The 8792-nt window shown below is 47.8% G+C and overlaps 1 long non-coding RNA gene across 2 annotated transcripts; it reads right to left on the bottom strand.

Moving 5' to 3' along the window:
* Window positions 1-6249: 6249 nt before the first annotated feature.
* On the bottom strand, window positions 6250-8039 carry LOC115600080. Of its 2 annotated transcripts, none has more exons than XR_003988813.1 (3): window positions 7846-8039; window positions 7228-7291; window positions 6250-6403 (listed from the first exon to the last, which is right to left on the bottom strand). It is a non-coding gene; the product is annotated as an uncharacterized LOC115600080 (long non-coding RNA). The 2 variants fall into 2 exon arrangements; XR_003988812.1 differs by lacking the exon at window positions 7846-8039 and adding an exon at window positions 7791-7827.
* Between the last annotated feature and the right edge of the window lie 753 nt (window positions 8040-8792).

Below are 8792 nucleotides of genomic sequence, written 5' to 3' on the forward strand. Positions count from 1 at the left end.
AATCTCATCCATAGCATCAGCCTCAGTCAGAGCTGGTGGACAGACAGCTGAGTATCAGCCAGCTGTGTGCCCAGGAGGCCAAGAGGACCATAACCAACCTGGCTTGTGTCAGGAATAGCGTGGCCAAAAGTAGTAGGGAAGTGATCGCAGGCAACAGACAGGCAACAGTTTTATAACAAGTGTATGACACTGAGGCACCATCACATCCTTCCAGGAGGACTTTGGATCCCTGATGGCACTGTGACCCTCATCATCTCGTGAACTTCCCACCCACCACATCACCCACCTCTTCAATCCAGACATCCCCAGTCTGGCTACAATAGGACAATGGTAGAGCATGGCAAAGGGCTTGCTAAAGGCCAGGTGCACCCCATGCCTTTCTGTCCCCTGCCCACTCTGCTTCAGCAATCCCCTCTTTGTCCTTCACCTGCCTGGAACAGGCTCATTTCTCATTTCCATGGCTTTCCTTTTCTCCTCGTCCCAGGGTCAACAAGTATCTGTGTGTGCTGAGGGGGAGAGGCTGTGGTGTCTGCAGCAGGAGCAGCAGCAGTGTTGGCTTTCTCAACAGCAGCAGTGTCTGTGGGCAGCAGCTGCAAAGAAAGCAAAAGTACAAGACAGAAAATTACCTTTATCCTGCCCCAAACCAGGACACACCTGGTTTGCTTTTTAGCCGTACCTTACACTAAGCAGAGGTCTGCAGAAATAAAATGATATCCTCTTTACTTCAGAATGACAGTGTGGGATGGTGTGACATCAAGAGATATACCCTAGATACAGGAAACACAAACTAGCAAATAGACTGGAAAACATGTTGATGAGGTCCTTTGTTCCAGCTGCTGACCACCAAGGGATGGATGCTCTCTGCTTGGCTGTGGGACCCGCTGGGAACAGGACTCCCCCAGAGATTTCTCTGCAGGGACCAAATGCTTCCACCAAAAGTATTCAGGAGTGAATTCTTTTCTCCATAAGAGAGTTGAATGGCAAAGCTGTCTGTGCCTTAGAGCTTCCTGCCTGTTTCTTGAAGAGCTGCTCTCTCTGGGGATATCCAAATTCCTCTTTCTGTCTGACAAATAGGAAAGTCCTGTCCCCCTCTGCAGGATGTGTCTGTCGTGTGCTGGTCAGGCTGCAGAAGTCATTCTGTGCAGGGGCAGCACAAGTTTTACTGGATCCCCAAAGAGAGATGGTGAGATGAGTGTTTGCTGCTGTGAGTTGTGTCTGAAGGGAGCAGATCAGAGGGCTGGGTGTGGAGACACGTGTGACAGCTCGAGAGCAGAGCTGCCATGAAGCCTCTTTTAGAATGAGGCTCTGAAACTTGAGTGGCATCAGAAAGCACTGGGAAGAAATACACTGTCCATGTGCTTTCCTTAGGAAAATGAACCCTCTGGCCCGCAACAGGGAACTGGAGCTGAGCTCTGGCTCTCAAAACTGAGCCATGCCAGACACGCAGCAAAGGACATGAGCACATTGCTGGTGCCCAAGTGATTTCTGGAGCAGTCTTTCTACTTCCAAGGCTCTTTATGCACTCTTGGAAAGCAGGCTATGGTTTTTGCTTCAGAAATATGAGGGTTTTTCTATTGCATTTCATAAACCAGGTGTGCAGAAAATGAAAAAGGGTAAAGAGGAGCAGATTTGGTAGCAGTGAGAAATAAGGGTCCAGGACTGATGAAAACTTTAAAACGAAAATCCAAATCAATTTATTTACAAAAATTACAAAAAAGGAGAGGGTGGGGAGGGAAGGGAAGAAAAGGAAGGGAAGGGATTCGGGGGGAAAGGGGAAGGGAAAGAGTGGGGGAAAGGGGGAATGGGAGTGGGGGAACTGAAGGAGAGGAATGGGAGGAGAGGAACTGGAGAGGGGGAATGGTAGAGGGGGAATGGGAGAGGAAGGGGAAAGGGGAAAGAGGGAGGGAAAAGGGGAAAGGGGAAGGAGAAAGGAGAAGCAGAAAGGGGAAGCAGAAAGAGAAAGGGGGAAAGGGGGGGAAGGGGGGGAGGGGGAAAGGGGGGAAGGGGGGAAAGGGGGAAAGGGGGAAAGGGGAAAGGAGAGAGGGAGAGGACTATGCAGGAGAGGAGTGGAGAGGAGAGGAGGAGGGAAGGGGAAGAAAGGGAAGAGGGAGGGAGGAATGGGAAGTGTCCTGGTTTGGGCCAGGATAAAGGTGATTTTCTCTCTTGTTCTTTTTTGCTTTCAGCTAAGTCTCTTTAAGTAGTTGCACTTGCTGAAATTAACAGCAAGTTTCTCAGACAGTGTGTGCTTCTAGAACTGATAACACTCGATGTTTATAGTTACTGCTAGAGACTGGTATGCAGAGCCAAGGACACTGCTCAGCCATGAGGAAAACATTTTACCGTCCAGGAGGATAAAGAGGTCCCACCTGAGCCCTCTTTTGGGGAGGAACAGACAAGATAGATGCCAGAATTGACCAAACAGAGTATTCCATCCCATACACGTCATACTAAGTATAAATTTGAGGGATCACGACGGCCAAGAAGGATTTCCAGATTTCCTGATTTTCCTGCTTCCCTTCCTTCACCTGGCATCCTGGAAGGATTGTGTCCATTCGTCTGCCTGTGGTCCTGATCTGTGCCAGCCCATACCTGTGTGTTCCTGCCTCCAGTTCCCGACTGCTGCTGACTCCAGGAGTCCAGCCTGGACTCAGGACCACCTGGGTCAGGAGCACAGGTGTTCGCCTCGGTTCCAGCAATAGAAGACCTGAATGAGGAGAGAACTAGGAAAACTAATGTGATCAATAGGTGGCTAAGGGATTGGTGCCACCGGCGGAACTTTGGGTTTTTCGACCACGGGACAACTTCCATACTACCTAGTATACTCAAAACAGATGGGCTTCACCTAACTAACAAGGGGAAAAGGACTCTAGCGTATAAGTTGGAGAGGCTGATAAGGAGGGCTTTAAACTAGGTTTGAAGGGGGATGGGGTTGAAACTGGGCTCTCCAGAAAGGAGCCTAAGGGTGGTCTACCCAAGGTACAAGACAAACCAGCAGCCCAGCTGAAGTGCATGTACACCAATGCACGCAGCATGGGCAACAAACAAGAGGAGCTGGAAGCCATCGTGCATCAGGAAAGCTATGATGTAGTCGCTATCACGGAAACGTGGTGGGATGACTCCCATGACTGGAGTGCTACCACGGATGGCTATAGGCTCTTCAGAAGGAACAGGCAGGGTAGGAGAGGCGGAGGGGTAGCCCTATATGTTAGGGAGTCTCTTGACAGTGTAGAAATTGAAGTCTGTAATAATAAGGTGGAGTGCCTGTGGATCAGAATCAAGGGGAAGATCAACAAGGCTGATACTGTGATGGGAGTCTGTTACAGACCACCAAATCAAGATGATGACGATGATGAATTATTCTACAGGCAGCTGGCGGATGTCTCAAAATCATCATCCCTTGTTCTTGTGGGCGACTTTAATCTACCAGACATCTGCTGGGAACTCCACACCACAGAGAGGAAGCAGTCTAGGAGATTCCTGGAGTGTTTAGAGGATAATTCCCTGCTCCAGCTAGTAAATGAGCCCACCAGGGATGGAGCCTCGCTTGACCTTCTTTTCACAAACAGAGAGGAGCTGGTGGGAGATGTGGTGGTCGGTGGACACCTGGGACTTAGCGACCATGAAATAATAAAGTTTTCAATATTCAGGGATACAAGGAGGGTCGTCAATAAGACCTCTACGCTGGACTTCCAGAGGGCAGATTTTGGCCTATTCAGAAGACTTGTTGAGAGTATACCCTGGGAAACAGACCTTGAAAACAGAGGGGTACAGGAGGGATGGTCGTTCTTCAAGGAACAAATTTTGAAAGCACAGGAGCAGGCTGTCCCAGTGTGCCGAAAGGCGAGCCGGCGGGGAAGACGACCGGCCTGGCTGAATTGGGAGACTCTGAAAGAAATTAGGGTTAAGAGGAGGGCCTATCAATTATGGAAAAAAGGGCTAACTACTGAGGAGGAATTAAGGAATATTGTTAAGTCACGTCGAAAGAAAATCAGAGAGACAAAGGCAAATTGTAAACGGAATCTCGCCACCTCTGTGAAGGATAACAAAAAGTCCTTCTACAGATACATCAGCAGCAAAAGAAGGGGCAAGGAAAACATCCATCCTTTAATGGACACAGGTGGGAATATAGTTGTTAAAGATGAAGAAAAGGCTGAGGTATTTAACACCTTCTTTACCTCAGTTTTCAGCAGAAAGACAGGTTACCCTGAAGATAGATGTCTTCTGGAGCTCATGGAAAGTGACATGAATCTAAACAGCCCCTCTGTAATCCTGAAGGACACAGTCAGTGACCTACTGAGATGCTTGGATCCCCACAAGTCTATGGGACCAGATGGGATCCACCCAAGGGTAATGAAGGAGCTGGCAGAAGAGCTTGCCAAGCCTCTCTCTATCATCTACCAACAGTCCTGGCACACTGGGGACATCCCAGATGATTGGAAGTTGGCGAATGTCACGCCAATCCACAAAAAGGGCCGGAAGAAGACCCAGGAAACTACAGGCCCGTCAGCCTGACTTCAGTGCCTGGCAGGGTCATGGAACAGATCATCCTCAGTGCAATCACACAGCACCTGCAGGGTGGGCAAGGGATCAGACCCAGCCAGCACAGGTTTAGGAAGGGCAAGTCATGGCTGACCAACCTGATCTCCTTTTATGATCAGGTGACCTGCCTGGTGGATGAGGGGAAGGCTGTGGATGTGGTCTACCTGGACTTCAGTAAGGCCTTTGACACCGTCTCCCACAGCATCCTCCTGAAAAAACTATCAGCCCATGGCTTGGACAGGAGCACCCTGTGCTGGGTTAAGAACTGGCTGCAGGGCCAGGCCCAGAGAGTGGTGCTGAATGGGGCTGCATCCAGTTGGCAGCCGGTCACTAGTGGTGTCCCCCAGGGATCAGTGCTGGGCCCGGTTCTGTTCAATATCTTCATTGATGATCTAGATGAGGGGATTGAGTCCATCATCAGCAAATTCGCAGATGACACTAAGCTGGGGGGAAGTGTCGATCAACTGGAAGGCAGGAAGATTCTGCAGAGGGACCTGGACAGACTGGAGAGTTGGGCTGATTCCAATGGGATGAGGTTTAACACGGCCAAGTGCCGGGTCCTGCACTTTGGCCACAACAATCCCATGCAGCACTACAGGCTGGGGACAGAGTGGCTGGAGAGCAGCCAGGCAGAAAGGGACCTGGGAGTCTGGATTGACAGGAAGCTGAACATGAGCCAGCAGTGTGCCCAGGTGGCCAAGAAAGCCAATGGCATCCTGGCCTGTATCCGGAACAGCGTCGCCAGCAGATCCAAGGAAGTGATTCTGCCCCTGTACTCAGTGCTGGTGAGGCCACACCTTGAGTACTGTGTCCAGTTCTGGGCCCCCAGTTCAGGAAGGATATTGAGGTCCTGGAGCAGGTCCAAAGGAGGGCAACCAGGCTGGTGAAGGGACTCGAGCACAGACCCTATGAGGAGAGGCTAAGAGAGCTGGGGCTGTTCAGCCTGGAGAAGAGGAGGCTCAGGGGAGACCTCATCGCTGTCTACAACTACCTGAAAGGAGGTTGTAACTGGGTGGATGTTGGTCTCTTTTGCCAGACAACTTTCAACAAGACAAGAGGGCATGGTCTTAAGTTGTGCCGGGGTTTAGGTTAGATATTAGAAAGAATTTCTTTACAGAGAGAGTGATCAAGCATTGGAATGGGCTGCCCAGGGAAGTAGTGGATTCTCCATCCCTGGAGATATTTAAAAAGAGACTGGATGTGGCACTCAGTGCCATAGTCTAGCAACCGCAACGGTGGTAAAAGGGTTGGACTCGATGATCTCTGAGGTCCCTTCCAACCCAGCCAATTCTATGATTCTATGATTCTATGACTTTCCCAGGGCTGCCCTGCAGCCTCGGTGGTGACGTGGGAGTTACTGGGGGAAAAGGGGGGAGGAACGTGGTATCCATTTTCCTGTATATTTGTATATATTTAGTGATTTTTCCTATTTATCATTACTGTTTCATTGAAGTTGTGTAGTTTAGTTTCCAAACCCTAAGTCTCTCTCCCTTATTCTCTCTCCTTTCTTTATCAAGGAGGAGAGAGACATTAATAGAGAGCGTCTGTTATTCGGTTTATTTGCCGGAACAGTGTTAAACCGTGACAGGAAGAAAGGGGAGAGGGAGAGAAAAGAAAAGGGAGAGAGAGAGGGAGAGGGAAATGGGAAGGGGGAGGGAAGGGAAAGGGAGAAGAGGGAAGATAGAAGGGGGAGAGGGAGAGGACTGCACATCAAAAAACCACCAGGGAAGGGCAACAGGGCTGTCATCCATCCAACAGACTCAGAACATTTATTCAGACTGACAGAAACATATTTTCATCTCTTCTGATCCATCACAAGATATGTAATAAGCTCCCAAAGATGTAGTTTAAAGTTCATCAGTGTCTGGGGAGAAAAGAGACAAGATTCCTGCTGTTACTTTTACAGGAGAGAGAGGCAAAGAGGTCACTGTCAGAACATTACGGCTACGAAGCCAGAGCTGAACACTCTCTGTGATTAAAAGCAGACAGCAACAGAAGGAAATGGGCTCAGGGGCTTCCTGCTTTGAAACAGCACCAGTCACTGCAAACCTGTGTCTCTGGAGGAATCATCACAAAATAGGTGCAATTCCTCCTGGGACATCTGGCCTCACATCACAGAACGTGTTTGATGCCATGGATGACAAACATTCAACTCCCCTGACGATTGCCTGAACACTACTGAGTGATCTTTCCCTAAAGAAAGAATAACTTTTGTCACTGATTAGCCTCTTCTTGCCTATTCAAATAAAAAGACTGCAACAGAGGAGCTACAAACACAAGCAAGGAGTAAGGGACAGCAAAGACCAAGAACTGACAGCAGAGGGTGTGTGTTATGGGTCAGTGCTGAAGGCAATCCCTGGACACGGGAGGAGAAGTGATGGCTGAAGTCTGTGAAACTCTGTGTAGGGCTCCTTTTGTGTTCGTAATTGAGGATTAACTCCAGAGAAGGGTGACTTCAGATTAAGCAAAGTGTATCTGTGTGGAGGAAATGGGTCAGATTCCTTTCTGCTTGGTTTGGTGTTTTTTTTCAGGCAGCTGCTTAAAGCTCTACAAAGCATTTGGTAAGCAGAAAGTTTCCATGTTCAAGGGTAAAGCTAGCAGAAAAAAAAACCCTGTGCTTAGCACAGAAACTAAACAGCTTTCAAGATGTTTTTTTCACAAGTTAGGAGCACTCATCTTTTTACCTACTCTAACGTGACACATCACCATGTCCAGCTTCTTCAGAGACAAATTCATCCAGTTCCTGCTTGTACTAGAATTATACAGAAAACACACCATTAACATTGTGCAATATTAAACTACTAAAACATTCTTCCAATCCACACAAAAACAGGCAGTAACTCCAAGGGCCAAAAAAGTGAGGCCATAAACCAGCAGAGTGGAGGGAAGGGCCCTCTCTCCAGGACTAAAGGGAGAGCAGTGACCAAATTCACAGATCCTCCAGGAGAACCCCATAAAAACCCAAATGCCTCCTACACACAGTGGATCTTCTACATTAAAGTATAAAATGAGATTTATTGCAGATTTATTTATTATAGTCATACATCCTAGATGAGAAAATGTAACTTAAAGCTTAGCTGGGAACATCCTATGGCATCATCTTTGGTTTCTGGGCACTCTTGGAAAACAGCCCTCAAAACCCAAACTTTTCACCCCTAGCACACCTCTTAGATGTTGTGTTGGGATGAGGAGGAGTTACACCAGGAGTAATCCCTGCAAATGAGTTGTAACTTTAGGCTAAAAAGCACAACCTTGCATACAGATGCTCTTCAGCAGTAGCTGAGGATGGGATTTCAAAATGTTTACCTTGGCTGCAGAAAAGGAAATCCTGTTCATCGATGGTTCTGCTCCTATGGGTGAGCTGGGGATGCTTCCTACTGGACTTGGACTTCTGTTCAGAACCAGACTGGTGCCAGGATGTCCCAGGTGAGTTGAATGGTGAACTGGATTTGCAGCCACTGATGGGAAGTGTGTTCTTCCACCTTCCACGAAGCTTTCTGTTGGCTTTTCCTTTTTCTCTTTTCCCATCAGTTCTGAAACATTCAGACACAAAGAATTCTCTCTGGGGGGAACAGATTAGGAATGACCAAACCCATTTGACCTGAAGGGTTTTGGGGAGCATGTATCATAGCAGTCAAACCTGCAAGAGTTACCAAGACTTGGGATTGCTCAGCATTAAAGCTTCAAAGCAATCTGTGAATGGAGATTGCTCTGGAATTTTGGGACAACTTCATCTACCTTGGATTTAGCCTCTCCCAATTCCTTTTCCAAGCCCAGTTTGGCTTCCTCCAGGTTCCTGCAGCGCCTCGTAGCAACTTCCAGTGAAGCTTCTGCCACAGACAGCTTTTTAATGTCAGCTCTCTGACATTGCCCTAATGAAATGGTTAGATGAGCATGAAAGAAGTTATAAGAACATGAATTCTTTCCTTCATTTAACTTATTTGATTATACAATTAGACCTGTCTTGAATTCAGTAGGTAGGAAAATTTTGTCTGCCACCAGCAGTCAACAGCTGAGCACCTCCAAATTATCAGCAGCTGCTTGTGAGGAATTCTAATACATAAAACAAGATTCAAATATTATACTTCTTGAACACTACACCAGCATACACTGAATCATGTATTTTTTTAACAAAACTCAAATCAATATGTTGCAATGCATGAGCCACAGTTTGACTGCAGATATTACTCTGGTGACTAAAGGCAGGATTTGTATGAGATGGTTCTTGGGTCTCGTTCTGCATTCTACAGAGA

This window comes from Calypte anna, chromosome W (genome assembly GCF_003957555.1).
Source record: "Calypte anna isolate BGI_N300 chromosome W, bCalAnn1_v1.p, whole genome shotgun sequence".
Lineage (NCBI taxonomy): Eukaryota > Metazoa > Chordata > Aves > Apodiformes > Trochilidae > Calypte > Calypte anna.